This window comes from Fukomys damarensis, unplaced genomic scaffold (genome assembly GCF_012274545.1).
Source record: "Fukomys damarensis isolate Sample0158 unplaced genomic scaffold, DMR_v1.0_HiC HiC_scaffold_38, whole genome shotgun sequence".
NCBI classification, from domain to species: domain Eukaryota; kingdom Metazoa; phylum Chordata; class Mammalia; order Rodentia; family Bathyergidae; genus Fukomys; species Fukomys damarensis.
This window is the reverse complement of record NW_022900950.1, coordinates 10,046,156-10,068,903: the sequence shown is the minus strand read 5'-3', so window position 1 is coordinate 10,068,903 and position 22,748 is coordinate 10,046,156.

Below are 22,748 nucleotides of genomic sequence, written 5' to 3'. Positions count from 1 at the left end.
TTTTGATGTGGAATTTTCCCATAGAAAAATTAGAGGCCTCAGGAGCTAAACTGACTAGTTTGTCCATGTGTCTGCTTGAAACTAATGATAAATTTGTCTTAAAAGACTCATAAAGGTCTTTCAAATATCTTATTAGGCTGCAGACCTTATAAAACAATTAGTTGGCACTTTTAGAACCATAACATGAGACAACTTGTAGTTGTTGCCTTCCCTACTTTCAAACACATTCCAACAATTCACTCTCCTAATCTTCTTATTATAATTCTACATAATCGATGTGAGATCCTTTGTCTCCTCTTCCCACTCTTAAATCTCTCTTAAACATGTAATTCTAGCATGAATTGCTTGACAAACATTCAGTATGTAACAGAGATTATAGGAAATGTGATAAAATAGCACATTGAATACTTACATTCCAAAAATATATTCCATGAAAGACACATTAATATCAATATCCCTCACAATATGACCTCACACACACACTCTGAATTCACTCATCCCATTACTCCTGCCACTTCCTGCAGCAGTTCTGGAAGTGTACTTTCCTATTATTAGTTGTGCTCTCAGGGCTGCCTACACGCTCAAAATCAGTTCAAAGTATTTACCTTCTGTTATCATGTTGACTTTGGGAAAGAGCCAGAAGTCACATGATATAATTATAGTTTCTTTAATTAAGTTAAATGCATGCGAACACATGGTGAGGTTATAACGACTTTGCCTTTCAGTTGGATGGCACACAGCAGCGGGAGTCACCATACCTTTAACTATACCATATAAGAACATCAGAAAAGAGGACTTCCGGAACTACTTCAAAATTGGCAAGAGTGATTGAACAAGTATGTCTAAAGCAAGGGTAAATGTTTTGAGGAGATTAATGGCAATGTGGCTTTTACTGTGATAAATTTTTAAAATTTAAATACACACTATATAGCTTGTTTATCCCTTGTACATCCTCCTTTTCTGCAGATACTCTGTTCTTTCATCAGTATTTCCTATGTTTGGAGTCTAAAGACATCCTGGCCACTTGAACCTTCTATTTTTTGTTGTGCAGGAGAGCAGAAAACACTGTAACACATCACTTAGTGATTTCTCTCCGTACCTATTTGTGAAATACCCTGCCTTCCTTCCATATTTATTATGTATCTGAAAAGTGACAGCATAGCTGTATCTTGTTCTCAGGAGCGATCTTATATGTTAAATAGCAGTTTAAAAATAGTGTGTGTGTGTGTGTGTGTGTGTGTGTGTGTGTACACGCATGTGTATATGCCCAGGTGATATGAAGGCATATGTGGATATGTGTGTGCGCACCGTGGAGAGAGTCAAGGTAAAACTTCCTTAAGTTATTCTTGCTATAAATCCTAACTGCTCTTAGCCCCTAGCTGAGAAATCTCTGAAATCTCCAGTCAAATTAGTAACATTCCTTTCATCCCTTCCTTCTTAATCTCACCTAATAACCTAGAAATAGACTTATTAATTATTAAAAGTTTGAACTTTCATACTAGAGTCACAACAAAAAAAAGGAGAAATTCTGAGCATAACTCTAAAGTCAGACATAAGTGATTGTAAGATTCCACAACTGTTAGAACCTGCACTCTATACTCTCTCCAGTCTCTGTCAGTCTTGGTCCACTACCCAACGTCTCCCTAAATGTACTAAAATGAGAGATATCAGATAGTAATTAATGAAGAAGCCCTTTTGTTTAAAGGATAAATAAGTAATGTTGTTTATCAACTTATAAATGTGTCATATTGGTGCTTAGAAGATGTAATATCATTATTCAATAATAAAAGAATCATCTGATTAGTTTTAGTGTCATAAAATAAGTTGGTCCCTTGTTTTGTGGAAGCTTAATTTTAACACAATTTTATTCATATATTTTTGTCTCTTTCTCTTCTGGAATAAACACCAGTGATTCTGTCTTACTGATTTACAAAAAGTTGTGCTGGCCCCAGATCTGTGAAATCACCAATGTCCTAAAACCAATATTTTACTGGACTCCATGGACCATTTTATGCATTTATCATCCAGTGCTGCTGTTTCAAAAAATGCCATGACAATATTTGTATAGTATACAGAGACCTCAAGAATCCTATGTGGTGTTTTTCATTCTGATTGATTCTGGGTATATAAGAGCTCTCCAATGGATAAAAAGCAAGAAAGTAATTTTGCTTTACCAAATAACTCGCAATGAAAATGATCCTTATATTTCCTTATAGGAAAAGAAAGGAGGTACAGGGGATTTTTTTCACTGGTATCTATCCACTTAATCCCTTCCCAAGTAAGCTTGTAAAATTCAAGGAACTAATTCTGCCCACTCCCACTACATACATTTTATTTATGCACATCAATAAACCAAAGAACCAGGGTAAAAACTATGTGGAATTAAATCTATAAATATATATGTCTACATGACCTTTACTTATGTGCATATGAACTTATTTTAGAAAATAGAAACCAATCACATTCTCAAATATGTGTATTGTAATTTTTACTTAACTGAGCATTATGGATATTTTTATATTTCTCATTAAAATCTCTGCCAGAATACAGCATTTACTATGGCAATTATTAAAATTTACTCAACTTATTTCCTATAGCTAAACATATGTTCCCTTTTCAAATTCTCATAATCAAAACAATGCTTGGTGAATATACTTTTTAATAAGGTATTAATAGTTCCTAAGAACCAATTCATGGAAGAGAAATTTCTGTGTATAACTCTTTATATATCTTGGCAAATCGCCAATCCTGATATTAATATTATATTAATAAATACTTATTTTTAAAGAAAAAAGGTAATATTATTGATGTTACAAATAATGTTCATTATTTTTATTAGGTATAAAACAATATTTTAATATGATTATTTGCCACATATTTCCTTAGTGTGTTTTGTGTTGCTGTAATACAAATACCTGAATCTAGATAATTTATGAAGAAAAGAGGCTTATTTTGAGTATGATTCTGATGAGGGGAAATCTAAATAACATGGCATCATCATTTTGCAAGGGCCCAGAGTGCATCACAACATGGTGGATAAAGAAAAAGAAATGAAAGCTGGTCTATGCAAAGAAACTCAAGGGAGATACCAGGCTTGCTTTATAAAAAAAACAAACAAACAACAAAAAAAAACCACTTTCTGGGCTACTGATCCAAATGCATGAAATCAAAGCTCACTCTAAGCAGAAAAGAATCAATCTCTCTTAAATGTCCATCAAACCATAAAAATATTTATCTATGTACATTTGATGTTTCTATTACCATTGCTCTAGTAGTCATGTCCTTCTATAATTTTAAAATATTTTTATATTCCGTTAATTTATGGCAAGTAGTCTCCCTCACATTTTTATATTTATGTTAGAGTTTGTTTCTCATTCAGAATTTCAAATATGGATTTTTATCAACTATTTTCTGCAAGTATAATTTCATTTAAATCCAATTTCAAAGCTCTTTTTTGTTTATGAACAAGCACATGCCTATTCTTATTCATATTTTCTATTTTAACTTTATTTTTAAAGAAGCACACAAAGAAAGAGCACAAAGATTAGTTTTGGTATTTAATATGCTTGCAATGTACAATGTTGTCTATATAACAGGAACAATTGAATAATCTGCAAGCTTTTCAAAGTTTATATTTTTTTATTTTTCCAGCTGATAGTCCAGCTTCATTAATTTCTACTTATCAATATATATTTACTAGATTTTCTACCAAATTAGCATTTTCCAATTCCTGTATATAATTCAACTGAATTTTATTTTAATATCATTAAATACTCATATCAATTTGGTAACTTATTTTATGGCCATGGTATGTTCAAATAATGTCAAAACTTTCTCAGTAGCATATGCATGAATTTCTCTGGTTTGTTGCTGTGGTTTGGTTTCCAAAATCATCATTGATTTATTCCAAAGCTGAATCTGAATTTTTCATTTCTTGTTTCTTTTTTATTGTTTATATTTAATGTCTATGGCATTATTTTCATTATACATATATAGAAGTGATTATTACACTAATGGGAACTAACATATTTACCTCACGTGGTTACCTCTATACTCTCTTAGCAAATTTTTAATAAAGTACAATATTAATGCAGTCCTCTGGGCATACCTTAGAACTCTAGATTATTCACTTTATGCAACTATATTTTTGTACTCTTCATCTCTATGTCTCTTCTCTCACACCCAATAACTGTAGTTTTATTATCTTTTCACTCTCTGTTCCTGCATATTTAACTGTTATTTGATTCTGTATAAAAGTGGATCATGTGTCCAGCATATTTCACTTAGTTGCAAATAAGCATGCCTCCCTTTGCATATACACACACTCTCCCTTTATCCATTGATAAACACTTAGGACTTTGGCTTTTGTGACTTCCCCTGCAGTCACACCGGAGCTAGATATTGCTGTGACCTCCATTTTAAATACTTTTGACTCTATGTGTATATAACAAAGGGTTCCAAGATCATATGATAGTTCTGCTTGTAAAGGTTTCCACTTTTTAAAATAGAAAATTATATTTTTATTTGTAATTATTGTCAATGGTTATGTGGTGTCATTTTTCAGCATGTCCCATCCAAGTTTTCCTGTAACAAGTGACTTAATCACTTTTTAATGAATAAACAGTGGACCTCGATTTAATGTTCATTAAAACTCTTACTTCTATATTAATAAACTCATTAGGCTCTAAATTTAATATTTTACACATTTGGCAGTAATTCTGAACATAATGTAGAAAGTTTTCCATGTTTTTCTATTTTCTTATGGTTCAAAAAAATCAAATATTCCTTTTTTCTCTACTTAATTTTTAACTGTGAAGTATTGAGAATTGAATCTAGGGCCTTCACAAATTCCTATTCTCCTATATGTTTTTAATTTCTTTTTAGAAAGGAACTCATTAATTCACTAAACTGCCCACTCAGCCTGGTCTCATGCTTGTGATCCTCCTGCTTCAGAGTGCTGGGATTGCAGACTTTGTGCCAGGATACACAGGTTTAATTTACTTAGCTTTAGCTGGTATCCTCGCCTTTAATTATAGCAGTATTTATGAAAACTTCTACTTTGATTCCTTCTATAGTTCTATCTAGTTTTGGATTTTTCCCTGAGACAATATTGTTGGTTTATATTTGATATAAAACAGTCTACTCATCGCAGTATTTATTACTATAGAATTACAGATAAATTCCTTTATAATTAAAAATATTTATGGTATGCATGCTGCTCACAGGCCCCTTTGCATTCGGAAGACAACACATCCACACTGAAGGATTCAGCCCCTGTGGAGCAAAAGTCACAGCCTTCCTTGCAAGTCCCAGAGCCAGAAAGGATTGCTTTATTACGTAACGGTAGAGAACTGTGCATTTTACTGGCCACTTCACCAGCCGATCTTGTTTTTGAACAATAAATTCCTTAATTTATATCTTTATTTTTTATTAATGCTGCTTTCAATGTTTTATTCTTTTTCTTTGCACCACTAATTAGTTTTTGAGCCTATTAAATTTAATACTGAGGACTTTCCATTCTTTTTATTTAGTAATATAAAATTTGATGCTTTTTATATCCCCGAGTGCTTGCAAAGTCCATTACATGCCATATATTTTGAAACATGGCTTTCACATTAATATCTTCCAAGTAGTTCCTTTCTTCTTTGACAATATTTTCAAGAAAACATTTATCTTCTTGTTGATTTAAGTATCTAAACAAAATTCTCCCTAAATTGGTCCATAGATTTATTGTGATTTTTAAATAAAAATAAAAATATGTTTTTAAATAAATCAACTGGGGCCAGGGATTTAGCTCAGCGGTTCGGTGGTCTGCCTTGCAAGCCCAAGGACCCGAGTTCAATCCCCGGTAAAAAAAAAAAAAAAAAAGTAAATAAAAGTAAATAAATAAATAAATAAATTGATTTTGGAATGCTCAGCTTTGCAACAGTAACTTTTTCTAAGATGTGATGTTGTCCGTGTCCTCTCAGCCCAGACGCGAAGCTAGGACATGCAGATATCTATTGAGAGATGACAACTTTAAAGTTCAAATGGGAACAAGCTACTGGGGCTGGACACAGCTCTTTTCTCTCCTGCTTTAGCCCTAGCTGTTGGTGGTGAATTCACTCATAGCCATGTGAATTTTTTAAACAATTTAATTATGACCTTCTCTTTAGAGACTATCAGTAACCATTCAGAATGACAGCTTGTTCCCTGCCACATAGAAAGTGTGATAGTCCCAAATCCCTGTTCTGCTGTATATTTTGTTAATTAACTTTTGGACCTTCTGAAATGCAGCAAATCAATACGGTACCGCACATGTAATAGACTTACACTAATGACTATGAAGAATCTCTAGCAGAAAACCAAAGAAGGCAGAGTGACGAGTCAGACACTATGTAGGACTTCCTCCTTTGGTGAAAGGCAGGAAAGGAAGGAGGCCTAAAAAGGAAGAGACAAGGCCCTGCAAGTGAAGTCCAAAGCAGGCTCAACCAGGCTGAAGAAGACCGCTTAAGCCAAATCTCTGGTCAGAGCGGTACTTGGAGGAGTGTTTGCCACACAGGAGAGGACAGCATTAGGACCCTAGTTACGCCTGATTGTTGATGAGGAAAAGTCTTTGGAAAGTGTGACCACAGAAGTAAAGTGCTGGAGGACCCAGAAAAGCAGCATCCAAGGCCATCAATCAGAAGATCTGAGAGGCATATTAGAAAAAACAAAATCTATACTCTAAAATATGTTATTTTTTTCCAGATTTTATTTTTTTTAATCTTTATTAAGTTTCTTGGGACATTTTAGATATATAATACAGTTACAGTCATCATTGGGATCTTGTACCTTTGCATGATTTACTTTGGTTCTTATTTTTCAATGTTTAAAATTCTTTTAGTTTTCTCCTTTGTCACTTTACATATAGAAAAAATGGAAAAATTATTGCAACCCACCCTGTATCAGAAATATGGGAAACACATCCAACTACAGTTCCATTTTCAATTAAAAAAAAAAAAACCTTGGTCTTATTTAAGGATCAAATCCTTGGGTGTGGTTATTGCTATTCTGCAGAAGAGGGCCACTGAGCCTTAGGTGATAGCTCTATTTATCCAATGCTAATGACTGCATGGCAATATACTGAAAACTGTATATCACAACAAAACTGTACTTGAACACTTAAAACTACAATTCAATCTTTCTGTATGCTGCCATTTCAATCGCAGTGGCTTCTTCTCTTTGTTCTTCTTTTGAGTCTTTTTAATGAAGAGAGGTACGATGCACTTCTTGAAAGATGAGTTAATAGTTCATAAATTTAATTTGTCCTCATTATATTACCTACCTTCCCTGGATGCTGTTTATTGTTCAAAAAAAAAATTTAGAGCTGGGCATGGTGGTGCATACCTGTAATCCCAGCACTTTGAGGCTGAGGCAGGAGGGTCACTCTGAGTTCGAGACCAGCCTGGGGTACATAGTGAGTTCCAGGTCAGTCTCAACTATGTAGTGAGACCCTGTCTCAAAAAACAAACAAACAAGCATGCACACACACACACACACACACACACACACACATACATATATAAACTAGAATAATCTCCACTTTCCCAGAGCCTTTAATTTCATTGTTTTCAATTAAAGACAATTTAGAGAAAATTTTCTGTACAAATTTTTTGCTTTCTCTAGAAGGAAAGTTTAGTTCCTTTGGATGCCATTCTTTGATATAGACGTAATAGAGGAAATATCCTGGTAGTTTAGGGTCAGAGGTAGAAGTTTTCTCAGATTTTTACATTTATAGAGATATATGCTTCATCCTTAATTCTGCTTTTGAAAGGAAGATGGAGAACTACCTCTTTGTTGATCTTTACATATTCTGCTGCCTATGGGGCCACCGACTTCTTCAACCAGGTTTATCTAACTGGATGATGAATACAGGTAGCTATTGGCCAGAATTCTAAATTCAAGAAGAATAATATCTTTGAGGAGAGAAAGTGATTTACTTTAGGCTCCATATTTATCTGGTAACAAATAAAATGGTTAAATGGATAAAATAAATTGAAATAAATACTGTTTTTGCAGAAAGATAAAAATTAGCTTGACTTAAAATGGTAAAGGTGCCAGGGATTTAGCTCAGTGGTTCCGGCGCCTGCTTCTCAAGCATGAGGACCAGAGTTCGATCCCCGGTACCAATAATAATAATAATAATAATAATAAAAATAAAATAAAATGTTAAAGGAGGCTCTCATGTTTTTCATATTTAAGTATTGATGAAAGTTTGCTTGCATGTGTGCTGATTAATGGATTCATTTGGGGCATTATCTTGCTTCTTAAGGAAATTAAATGGTTACACTAAATTCTTGAGTTCTAACAAAACTTTTGAGAATTGAATTGTACATCCTTCTTTTAAAAATGCTCAAAACTAAAAAAAAAAAGAAAAGAAAAGAAGCTCTTCATTTTGAAATAGCTGCATAAAGTTGAATATATGAATTTTTACATATTTTAAAATAACATTTAACATCTTTAACATAGAGTCTTGGCAGTTATTTTAAAGCAGGACCAAATGTATTTTTAATTGAAAATCAAGCTACATATTAGTATTTCTCTCTCTCTCTCTCTTTTTTTTTTTTTTTTAGAAAGGGTCTCGCTATGTATTTCATGTTGGCCTTAAACTCACTATCGAGGCCAAGCTGATCTCAGGCTCAGAGTGGACCTCCTGCTTCAGCCTCCCATTTGCTGGGATCAGAGCTTTCTGCAACTTTTTTATTGAATTTGATATCAGTGATTTTCATGATTTCAATTAAATAATATGAGAAATTAAAAAGAAAAATTAAAGAAAAAACAAAAAGCTGGAATTAAAATAATTTGTAATTGTATTACATACAAGTTAAATACATAATTGTTTGAAATTTTGTTGTTTCCTAAAATAAATTAAAGTAGTTTTAAACATAATTAATTTAACAACACTTTAATTTCATCTTTGAAAATATTTGTTCAAGGTATTAGACTTTCATGTAAATATACACATAGGCACATACCATTTCTTTGGCATAGAGAAATCAGCACATTATATGATACTTAAATGACCTAGTATTTTCACAGTTTTTTTCTCACATAAGTGACCTGACAATAACCTTTGTAGATTCTTTGTAGGTCCTCAAAGAGGCTTATGTTAGTACAAGCACCAAGATCACTTCATAAGTAACCTATCAGCCATCAGTGTAGCAAAGGCATGCTAATTAGTCAACATTGTCACAGGAAATAGAAGTAGTAGCTTGAATTCCAGCAGGCTGTTTTATTAGAAAGTGATTAAGGAAAATTGCAATGTGCATATACTTTCCACAGTTTTAGGGTTTCATTTTTGTAACTATTTTCTAATCAATATGACAACTTGCTGAGTCAAAATGGTATTTAAGAGGAAAATTATAATGTTGTCCAGAATCACGAGAAGAAGTAAAACGTGTTTATAGTCATTCATTCATTTTTCATCATGTATGTTAAAATGTGCTAGAAATTTAAGTTATGGAATGTATTGAATGGATAGATGATTCTTGATGAGGAAAGAGAAAGAAAGACGAGAGTAAGCCATCTTTTTAGAGACTCTCCTGCATTATTTATATACATTTAACCTTAGAAATTAGATTAGGTCATTAATTAATGGAACCAATTATCTATCCAGAAGAAATTTAAAAATCAAGATAAGATTATAAAAGTGTTTTCATTTCATATAAACCACTTAACAACTGATTTTTGTATTAGTAAAAACAAAAACAGAAACAAGAAAACCTAGGGTATTTGTCACTTCTATTTCCTTAAATTTAGGTTCAGTTACCTCTGTGGAGAATGAATTCGATATCAATAGGTCAACTTGAGATCTCTCAATAACAGATATTTTGAAATCCAAATAACTACTAAATAAAATACCATATTTGATGTTTTTTACTGAATGTTTTACTGGCTATTTTGAGCAACGTGACTTAAAAATAGATTCTAATATTTTGTCACAAAGATTATTTTGCAGTCTTGTCCCCAAACCAATGGTCTTCTTGGAATAATTTTTAGGTATGAAAAGAAATGGCCAAGTACATGAAATAACTATGTCCAAGAAATGTTCACAAGCACCTAAATAACTGCTTAGACATTTGTACTTTTTTTCTCATTGAGTTTATTGGTACATTTTATTGATATATAGTACAGTTACATTCATCATTGGGATATTGTACCTTTACATGACAAGTCTTGATTCTCATTTTTTTCCCTTATCCCTGCTCCCTTCACCCCCTCCTCCCTTCCTGATTTGCAAACACGTTATTTCCATTTTTTCATTTTCTCATTTTTTTCTTTTCCCTTATTCCTTTCCCCTACCCTTCCCACTTTCCCTACACCTTTAGCCCTTTTCTTCCTATTTCACATTGTCAATTATATCATTAGGATCTTATGTACTATTATAGTTTTTCACACCAGAGAAACTATTTGGTATTTACACATGTGTGACTTATTTATTTCACTTAGAAGTATATCCTCAATATATATCCATTTTCCTATGAATGGCTCTAATTTCTCATTCTTTATGGTTGAGTACTACTCCATTTTATAGAAAAACCACATCTTCTTTATCTAGTCTCCAACTGATGGGCAAATGGGCTTTTTCCAAGTTTTATCTATTACAAACTGCCGCTGTAAACATAGGTGCACATATATCGCTGTGATATGATTCATTTAATTCTTTTGGAAAGATACCCAGCAGAGGGATGGCTGGGTCAAATGGAACCTCTAGTCCCAGCTCTTTGAGGTATCTCCATATTGATTTCCATAGTGGTTGCACCAGTCTACACTCCCACCAACAATGGAGAAGGGTTCCTTTCTCCCCACATCCCCATCAACATTTGCTGTTGGTTGACTTCTTGATAGGAGACATTCTTTGTGGGGTGAGGTGGAATCTCAGTGTTGTTTTCCTCTTCATCTCTTGAATGATCAGTGATGTTGAACATTTTTTTTCATATATTTAGTTGCTGCTTTTACTTTGAGAAATGTCCGTTCATTTCAGATGCCCATTTTTGAATCGGGTCTTTGTATTTGAGGGGGCTGGTTTTTTGTGCACTTTGTTTTTAACTGAGAATATATTCACTAAATTTCTCCCTATAAATACTGCAGCCTCTATAAATATCCAGGACCAGAAATGTACTTAATACTGACATATTTGAACACATACATGTTTTAATAAATTTAAAGTTCTAAACTCACTTCAAGGGTTTAAATATTTATAAAAGTAATTTTTCAAATGCACCAATGCTTCTGTGATACTAAACAAAATTTTTCTATAAAGAAAATAAATAAAAATATTGGCAAATAAACTTACTTATCCTTTTTTTACTAGAACTTTGCTGTCTTATGACTATTATTGTGAACCTATTATGAGGTTGCTCAAAGCTCTGGACATGAGAATGCCATTACAATTATTTCATGCAATAACAGATTGTCCTTTTCTAGACTTGTATTACTAACTCTACTAGAAAATTGCTAGGAATTTTAGAACAGCTTCTTTGGTTTTATTACTATGCTATCGACATTACTTAACCCGTGTACCTTTACTTTCCTTTTGCACATTCTTCCTTATGGACTAACAAGTCTTTAACAATGGGGATGGAGAACTAGGCTCATGTTATGAAATTATTTTAAAACTAAATTTGTAAAACTGCTCTGAAAGCATTCTTTTGTCTCTAAAGAATATTAGCATTCTTTCTTCTCTTAGTTCTTTTTTCTTATTTCTATCTCTTCCTTTCTCACTCTCTACCTCTCTCTATCCCACCCCTCTGTCCCTCTCTCTTTTCCTTCTTCCCTTCTCTGTCTTTAAAATAATATCCCAATGACAAATCTAATTTTTCCTTAAAATTTCAAAAACTAACACCTACAACTCATTCACAGGAAGCAGCAAGATGTAACATTTGAAGACTAATTCTAAATGGCATTTTATGCTTTTGAAGTGTTGTGAGGCATTGAGTTCAGAATGCTTGAACATGAAGAGGCATAAAGTCTAATAGAAGAAGTAATTGTAGTTACGTCCTCTGTAAAAGATATTATCAAGCTGTTCTCTCAGCAGACCATTACCTAAGAAAAGTATGCAATTCTCTTTGACAATATAGTGCAACAGTCTTTCACTCAGATATCAAAGGCAGATTATAGGGGCTTTTTTAAACTAGAGTGGATATTTATTCCTAAGAGAATAGATGGCCAAAATGTATGAAATAAAAAAATCCTGTAAACATATAGCTGAGAAGAAAGAGTAAATAATTAAGCAATGCTCAAAATATTTGTTTTTATAGTGTTCTCTTTCTCCCCATCCCTCCCACTTCCCCTTCCCCTTTGGACCTTTTCTTCCTATTTCACATTCTCTGCTATATGTTTTGACCCTCATTTACACTTTCGATTTCTCACAGCAGAGGCACTATTCAGTATTTACAGAGAGGTGTCTTTCCTGTTGATGTCCTGGCCCTGCTGTTGCCTGAGGTGGTAGATGGAGTTTGAATATTAAGTCTGAGTTGTTCCTCTTAGTGAGGATGGAGTGAGAAAACAATGGATGACTCCCTTTGAACTCACAACTTGGCTCTGATCTGCACATGTGGCCTTCAGGCCCCTTCCCATCTCAGTTGCTTCCTCATCACTGGGACATAACCCTACTAAAAGAACAGAAGCTTTATTTTTGCTCAGCTCCAAGGAAAAAAACAGCATGGTGGAAGGGTCTGGCAAATGAAAGCTGCTCATGTCATAGTGTCCAGGAAACAGAGAGAGAAACGAGGAGCTAGGGAGGAAAATAGATCCTTGCAGGTCAGGCTCCATGGACCCATTTCTAGCCAGGACCCCTAGAAAACATCAAATCAACTATCAATTTATCAGTGGACAAATCCACTGATGAGTAAAATGCCCCTCAATCCAAGCACTGTTCAAACACATTGGGCTTTTGGGAAATTCTCGAGATCTAAACCATAGCATAAAGTCTGAATTTTTGTTTATTTTAGGAAGAAAAATAAAATTTCAAAATAAAATAGCAGGAGAATGACAGTAGTTGTTACACTGTTTATCATTAACTTTAAAGTAGTTATTCCAACTACAAGACATAAATTAAAGGGGCTGGGGATTTAGCTCAGCGGTTCGGTGGCCTGCCTTGCAAGCACAAGGACACAAGTTCAATCCCTGGTACAAAAAACAAAAACAAAAAACAAAAACAAAAAACATAAATTAAAAGTATTCTTACAAAAAATAAATGGACAATAACACTAATAATTCTTTTTAACAAACTAAGATCAACTAATAGTATAAATAAAAGCAATTAGCATACATATTGAAATATTTTTAAAACAATAAAATTTGTATTTTGGGAAAATATTTGAACTTTTCCCTATTTTCTATTTTTCGCTTCTATTTTGTCTTTATTTGTGTTCCGCATATATGAGAAACTGCAATATTTGAACCTGTGTGTCTGACTTATTTCACTTAACATTATGTTGTCAAGTGGCGCTAATTTATTGCCTTTGGACAAGTTTTGCCTTGTAGACATTTTGGGGTTAGTCTGCATAGTGTTTAAAATTTATTTTGAATAAATATACAACAGTGGGGCTATTTTGAATATCTTACTCCTAAAGCCCATCCAGAAGGCATTAGCAAAGAGCAGCTTCTCCCTGCGCATGCAGAGCTGGTGTGGGGTGTCCACTTTGTCATGGTCCAGAGATCTTGATGTCAATGCAACAATCATTTTGATGGTGCAATTGTATACATGACCCTGCAGACATTTCATTATGTCGTATCTGCAATGAACATGTCTGAAAACACATAAGAATGTAAAACATAGAGTACATAATAATGGTATTTACATTCTGATAGCCCCTGCTTGAAACAAAATTCCCAAGTGATGAAGGGTAGATTTTGACAAAAGAACTTATGCTATGCTATCTTTTTACCTCTGAAGTTTAATCTAATTCTAAAATTTTGTGTCAAATTATACATATACTTCTTGGTCTTAAGAACTCTTGAATATTAAATGTCCCTATTTGAAATTCCTATTCAGATAATTTATGAAATTTGAATATGGTCTACTTTAGATCTGAAACCCTCTAATTTGAATTTCCTAGTTCTCTAAAATTCTGTTGGAGTATCAGTTTTCATATTAGCCTGAAAGCCTAAATATGTTTTTTCCCTTTTCTTTTTTCTTTTTCTTTTTTTGAGACAGGGTCTCACTATGTAGTTGAGACTGACCTGGAACTCACATGTAGCCCAGGCTGGCCTTGAACTCACAGCGATCCTCCTGCTTCAGCCTCCTAAGTGCTTGGATTACAGGAGTGTGCCACCATGCCTGGCTCCCTTTTCAAAATAATATTTTATTCCAATAGACTAACAATTTTTATTATGAATACCTTTTTTCATGCAGAATTATAGGAAATTTATTACAGAATCAAATCAGATAATTCATTGTGTATGGGTTTATATTTGATGTTTCAGTTATGATAATTTTAAGTGTATTATGTGACACATTATTGTAAATGAAATAATCTAACCTTATATCTCCTTTAATATGTAATTTGTTAGAGTGCCATAAAATATGTAATAGTTTATTATTAGTGGCAACTTTAATATAATTGTGGTTACCAATCAGCAAAATAGTAAACAAAGAGAAAAAAAATTTCAAAAAAAAAGTAATGAGTACTTTTGTTCTATACGTCATAAGACAAAGTCAAAGATGATTTTTTAATTTGGGGTTAAAACTACTTGTCCATTGTGAATGCCTTCTCCAAATTCATTTGCCAGTGCTTCAATTAAATCTTTCAAATAGACTACTGAGTTAAGAGAAAATACATTATATTTTATTGGAGTTACAACCAGAGAAAACAAACCTGAGTACCCATCAAAACATAACTTCATGGAAATAATTTGTAACATCTCAGCTATGGAAGAGTTTGTAAAATCTCTGAATTTTTTGGTTCTTCTAAAATCAGACTTATAAGATTTCTTTGTAATATTTGCTTTTATGTCATGAAACTGTCCTCTGTAATCTAGCTAAAGACTTATTCAATTCAGTGAGAAGGTCCCTAGAATCTCAACCTGAGCCTGCTGTCCTCTGATTATACATTTCCTAGGCTTCTCCAACTCTGACATCGCCTCTCTGCCTGGTCAACTGGACAACTGTAGAACAGATCTGTGCTTACAGCAGGTTTTCTTTCTTTGAAGTTTCAAGCCACAATGGTTAATGGTTCTCAAAAGGCATGAGCATGTTATTGATTTGGTTTTCTTCGTGTTACATTTCAATTCTTGATTTGACTTGAATCAGTTAAAAACTTCTGTCAAGGCACGAGAATTCAGTGACAGCTTCCAGAGCTGTGATATTTGACTGCATGTAAGAAAGGGTTTAGTTGTCAGTCGTCAGCACGCAGCCAACTGTGGAGAAGTTCAAGCCTGGCTGGGCCTGGTGTACCACGTATCTGTCTTCTGAGCAAACTCAGAGGTCTCTCTGAGGCTGAGCTAACTCACCTCAGTGCGTAGACGCCGGCTCTAACAGGGTGTACCTCTGCCCCGAGCCCATGACTCCTTTGCCTCTCCCAAGAAGAATTTCAGTAACCTCCCTGGAGTCTGACTGGTGATTCCACACCTTACCCTCCCAGTCTGAGCTCCTGAACCGCACTCCACAGACCAAGCAGCAGACCACAGCGGCCAACACCTTAAAATGATCCATAATCTTTTCCAGAGTTCCTTTCATGTGAGAGCTTCTACATGCACTTTGCTGCTTATTTCAATGTCACTATCAACACCTTCTCTGTATATAGGTATCTAGCAATCAATTAGTTTGTGATCTGGAAAACAAGGTCTAAAAAGGGCAGCTTTAGACAACAAAGAATTTATTTTAAAATGGGAAGAATTGTTTTTATAAAATTCATAAAACCATGTGAGCTATAGTAATATATAAACAAAGGTTAAGAATAATGGTAAAGAAGATATTCTCATGTATTTTTTTTTGCCTAACTAGTATGTAAGTAGATTATTTTTAGTACCTTTGTGTCACCTTTTGTCTGTCACCAGTTGTGTCAGTATTAGATTATTTTATATCTCCCACCAAGAAGTAAATATACGAACGTTATTACCACCCCACACCATGGTTTCTCAGAGCTTGATTGTAGTCTAACAATATAGGTCTGGCCTCTGAAGAGTCTTATATAATGTTGTTAATGAAGTTCACATCACTATTCACTGTAATTTGTAGAATTATGTCTCCTCTGCATCCCACCAAAAATATGTTCAAATTCTATCCTCCAGTATTGATAACCCATGATGAATAAGACCTTATTTAGAAATAGTGTCCTTGCAAAATGACATTATACCAGATTAGAATGGACCCTAATCCAATGATGACTCATGTACTTAAAAGAAGAGGGAAATTTTGACACAAACTCACAGGGCAGGGAAGAATGCCCTATAAAGGAGGCAGAGATGGGATGTTGAAGGTATCACCAGTAATCACCAGAGGCAGGGAGAGAGGCATGGAGTAAATAGCTCTAAAAGATAGTGAAATCATATTTTAGAAAGTGTTTTATTATTATGAATATTAACTAGCATACATATCTCCTCTTTTCATTCTAACAGATAACATAGAGCTTGCACTATACAGGCAGGGGAGGTTGCATTCTTTGCTCCATAAATATAATTTTTGATCTAAGTGTGTTAGCTCTAAGAAATGGGATCTGTGTCTATAGTCAAAGGTACAAAACAGTTCGCTCCTTCTTCCTCCTGCTAAATGTAAGGAAGAACTAAAATTTTAAAAACAATTGAATTTATGTACAAGTAGACAAAGTGGGAAACAGCACAAAGAAAGATGAAAGAACTTGGCTTTAAAGGATAAATTTGAATGTCTGGATTAATTAATGTGAATCCAAAACTAGCTCTAGACTTCAATCTTCCTTCCATCCTGTTAGGGCTGGAGTTATGCAAATTTATCCCAAATTACAATATGCAATATAAAGGGAACTTGGAGAAGGCCATTAGTAGGAACTGGGAGAGCAAGTAAAAGATCACTGTGATTGTCTACTTTTTTTCATGAAATTAAACAACTATAATGCTAAAGGAATTAAATTTGATGCTATGAAAACTTTAAAATGACAACAACTACTATTTATTTAGCATTTGTTCTGTAAAAGTCGCTGTATTAGACACCTTCCATATTTTATTTATCTGTTATTACTTCCTGTTGCACTATGTCACATTGCCACCCCACAGATGAAGAACCTGAGACTCAGTGAGTTTACACTAATTGCAAAATGATGTATGTAGTAACAGAGAGGCCAAATTTCATCCCACATCTGTTTGTTATAGAGACTATGTATGATCTTTTCATGTTGTAAATTAAAAAAAAATCAGTATTTTTTCGAGTTTTGGTAAAATACTGATTTTAGAAAGAAAGAGAGAGAGAGGGAGGGAGGGAGAGGGGGAGGAAGACTGGCAAAATTTTTATAAAGAGTCTAAAATTAAATGTTTAGGTTTTATGGGTCAGATGTTCTTTTTCATGACTATTCAACCCTGACATTGTGGTATGAAAGCAGCCATAGAAAATACAAACAGATATGAATGTGTTCTAATAAAACTTTACTTAAAAAAAAATGTTGGCCCACATTGATTTATGGTACCACTATGGTATCCATTTTCTGTCAACCACAAATATACTTAGTTGTGAATAATACTGAAACAAACTTTCAAAATAAAAGCACAGAAAATAAAATCACCCTTAAATCTGTCTGTCTCCCTGTCTGTCCATCTATACTCTAATTCCAAATTTTCAAATTGGCTTTCAAACTGTTACTGTCTACTCTCAGCGTATTCCTTCTACTTTCCTTTATACACGTAGACACAAACACATGTAAACCCATTCCTATCTGATACTGAATGCCTTCAAAACCCAGCCATTGCTCATTTGATGCTTCTATGTCTGCTCCATGTAGGTTCTATTGCCTAGAATGTCCACCTGGATTCAACTTAGCAAAACATTTCATAGATAGCAGGACCCTGAAATATATAGTTTTTCTGAGTTTCCAAATCTATGATGAAATTTATGTAAACTACATTGCTGGCATTTGAGGTCTGTGAAGAACTCCTTATTTCATGTAAGTGTTTTACTGCTTGTGCAGACTCTGGGTATTCAGCAGTGAATGAAAGTCAAAAATTTCTGCTTATGTTGTATTGAAATTCTAGGGAGGAGACCATCATTTCAGCAGTTTTCTCAACAGAATGTTTTGCTTGTATTAAATAATACTGTGTTATATCATTCCAAAGATTATACTGTATGAAAAGATAGATTTTTTTTTATGTTTTGTACACATCTGAAACAATAGACAATACATAGCTATTTATTACTAAGGTTGGGATACAAAGTCTTCAATTAAAAGATAAAATTTCTACTTTAATTTCCTTTATTTAAAAAGTTTTGATGTTATAGTTTATCATATTCTTCTAATTCTTGTCCTGTTTTGTTGCCACTGTAATAGAACATAGATCTTATAACTCTACCTTACTTCCTAATTTTCTCGAAAAGTTAGTGTTTGCAAAAGACTAAACAAAAGTTTGACCATGAGCTCAAACACAGCTGATGGAGCTATAGCTAAGGGTCAAGGAGTCTTAGAAGAAACAGTATTCACACCGATTTTAAGAAAGCTGAAAACTTTGGTTTTAACTTTTTCAATTTTTCTGAAAAGAAGGAGATGAATGAGATGGAGGAGGCAGAGGGAGAAGAGAAAGTGATATACTCCTAAGTGAAATAAATCAGTCACATATGTGTAAATACAGAATAGTTTCTCAGGTATGAATAAACTATAATAGTACGTAAGATCCTAAAGATATAATGGACAATGTGAAATAGGAAGAAAGGGGCTAAAGGTGTAGGGAAAGTGGGAAGGGTAGGGAAAAGCTAATAAGGGGAAAATATGAGAAAATGAAAAAATGGAAATGAAGTGCTTGTAAAGGGGGAGGGAAGGAGGGGGTGAAGGGAGGGCAGGGACAAGGGGAAAAGATGAGAACCAAGACCTGTCATGTAGAGGTACAAGATCCCAATAATGAATGTAACTATACTGCATACCTAAAATGTACCAATAAACTCATTGAGAAAAAAAAGAAAAAGAGGAGAAGGAAAAAGAGAAAGCTGTCCTTGATAAATTATTGTTAATTGAACAAGAGTTAAACTGCTGTGGAAAAAAGCTCTTTTTCATTTGCAAAATAATAGATGATCTGTAAACCTTACTTGCTAATTTTAAATTTACTTCCTTTACTACTAAGTCAAATTGTAAAATGTGTCCAAATTATATAAAGGTCATAGCTTTGCTCTAAATCACCTGAATTAAGTGTTGTCTGAAGGTACATTTCTTTTTGTCTTATGATTATCTTCACATTCAGCCTAATACCTAATTTGCCTTCTCCACAATGATGATGGCATGGGTCCAGAATCTAATTAAGACCTATCTCCAGTGAACTAATGGTTGAATCTGATGCCTCGTTGCTGTAACCTAACAAGGTTGAGATCTTGTGAAGGTTTTGGCTCAAATCCACTCATCACAGCTGTTTTTATAGGATCCCTTCTTTGAGAAAATAGCTTTTCCCACCTCTAAATACCCTATTTTCAATGTAATTTTGCCATGAGAACTCATTTTATCTTCTTTTGCAAATAAATCCCTTCCTGTTGGGGAAATTCTTAACATAAGCTGCTATTTTTCACAATCAGTCCTGATCTGTGATATCGTTATAAAATAAATCACCAAAAACTATCCAACCTCAAATGTATTCTATGCTTGGAAAGTTGAGGGAGAAAAGGTTCTAGATCAAATCAATAATACTTAAGCAAGTTAAATTAATTTCTCTTTATACCATTTTGTTCTTTTTACTCTTGTGGAAAAGAGACTGATTTCACAATGGAATGGGCAAGCAAGCTTCTGTTATTAATACTTTTTCTAAAAATGAATAGCTAACACTTTGTATGTTAAGAAGGGAGTGTTCCATTTTATACAGTGCTTTTACTGATTATATTTTCCAATTCTAGATACTGGAAATACTCAAAATCACTAAGCACAGAAATGAATTCTACACTCCTGGACTGGAGGTGTGAAAATGATTTCTTTTGGAGTGGCTTAATGACATTGGATTAAATCCTGCATACAATTCTGAAATTATGCAACCACTTTCAATATGGCTTTTCAATCAGTTTAAATGTAGTTTTATAACAGACAAAATATTCTTATGTAATTATTATGATTGGCATTTATGAGAATATGATTATAAAAACTCTAAACTCCAGGAAAAATAAAACTGAATTCTGAAATATACTTGATTAAATTTTGCATTCTGGCCCTCCTAAACTTGCCTCCATATGTATGAATTGCTGAAGTGCTCATGAAAGGCATGAGGTACAAAAAGTATTGCAATTTTGACACAAATCAAAATTTCTCATTTGATCTATTATCTCTCATTTTGTCTGAGGTAGCATTAATAAGCCATGATTAGCTCTGTCTCAAGCTTAGGCATTCTTACTTGACATACTATCTGCTTTGCCGTCTTTAATTTTTCACCTTTGTCTTCTAAAATATAAACAACATGCAATTATACACTAGACTTCAAATTAAATTGAGATGTCCACTAGATTTCAAATTAAACTGAGTACCCTCTTATGTTGAGTCACCGACATCTATGGGGTACTCTATGTTCTGGAACCACATGTGAAATACTGTGTTACAAATCATGCATGGCATTAACATATACTTAATAGTGAACTTGGAGAGTATATGCAAATTATTTTCTTTTAGAATAAGTGTCCTTTAAATGTCCTCATTTCCCTATAATATTTTATCTCCTATATATATTTATATTAAAAATATAATATATAATTAATATTGCATATTATAGAGCATATAATATGAAATAATATATATTATAGAATATATAACATGGTATATAATATAATAAATATATAACAACTATTATATTAATACATATTTATATACACTATATATATTTCAGAATTCAGTTTTATTTTTCCTGTAATTTAGAGTTTGTTATAATCACATCCTATAAATGCCAATCATAATAATTACATAAGCATATTTTGTGTGTTATAAATATGCATTTTTATGCATATGTTTATGCTTTAACATGTAAGAATCCTAACTTTGATCTCTTTTAATAAGCTACCCGTAAACAACGGCATGCTTATAAGTGTTAAAGAATATCTTTATTGCCTTATTAGTTGAAAGACTAAATGTCCTGGGCCTTTTGTAAGGCTCATTTCATAGTTGTGAAGTATACACAACTGCAAATGACCACAGACTCAGAACCGTTTTTTGCTTGGTTTAATGCTCTACTGATTTTTTTCATTAAATTCTTAATCATTTTGAAACAATTTCATTTTTCACTGGATTCCAAAAATTATGTAGTCAATCTGCTTTTGAAATTTGCCAAAAGCAGTAAGAAATCTGATCATAGGTGATATGGGATATTAACTTGGAACATAAAAATTCTCAAAATAAAGGAAATTTTTCCTTCAAAACACATTTATGAAGTTTCAGCTGTATGGCAGACAGACCTTGCTCTGGAAACTGCTGATGTATGGTATGCAAGAAAACACAAAATCATTTCATTAGAAAGCAAATTCTAGAGAAGAGAGACTAATAATAAAGAAATAGACTATCATATAGAGTGCTAGACAATAACTGTGAAATAATTACAAGAGGAATGAAGAGGGAGATAGAAAAAAAAAGGGAAGAGTGAAAACAAATGAAAAACAGAGCAACTGAGACTTTCTACAAGTCAAGAAGGGATATGATTGTGGCACCAATCTTGCTCTGCTGAAATTCTCTCTGCCTTAGAAAAAATTCACTGCACTCCCAGACCCTTTCATATGAAAGGAGATTATTAGCTTTGTACTTAGATGGGAAATGGAATTGATGAGACAATTTATTGAGAAGTTATTAAAATTCACAACTGGTGAAAATTTTATCTGGCCCAGATCAAATTTCTTACTGTGGTAAAAATGGGAGTTGAGGGTGGGTCCATACAGCCAAAGAAGATTCCTAACTTCTGCGTTAAGTTGATTCTGTCTTAAGGATGCACAATCACAGATGCTATGTGATGGATCGTGATGTTTCTAACACATATGTGACACACTTACAATATACTGAGCATGTTTGCAATTATCAGTTTCCAAACATCAATTATGTTTGTCATTTCCAAAACTAATAAGTAATAGAACTTTATCCATATGGTGTTATGTATTCCATATTTCAACTGACATTTCTCTGAACAATATATATATTTTTTACTTACCCAAATGCAATATATGTATGTATGTTAACTTAATATGTAAGTCATGGTACTTGTAGCATCGTGGAACACTCTCATTGTCACATTCATCATCCTGTCCACAGTATATTCATTAAAGCATCTTTACTGAAATGAACACTAACTCCTATGTTTTAGACTTTTATATAACTTATAAGGGAGCAAAAATACTCTTTAATATTTCTAAAATACCTTAATTTATAGATGGCTGAAAAATAAAGGGAACCAGGATAGTGTGCTAGTGCCATTTAAAGATTGCTAATTTAAATAATGATTTTTGTCCTCGCAAGTTCACTGTTAATTATATGAACTAATTACAGGTGCAATATGAATGGAATTCCACCTGTTCTCACAATTTATGTAAATAATGTACCTTTATCATGCTTAAAGAGCTCATGCTTTAGATGCAGAAAAATGTATGTATATATATATATATATGT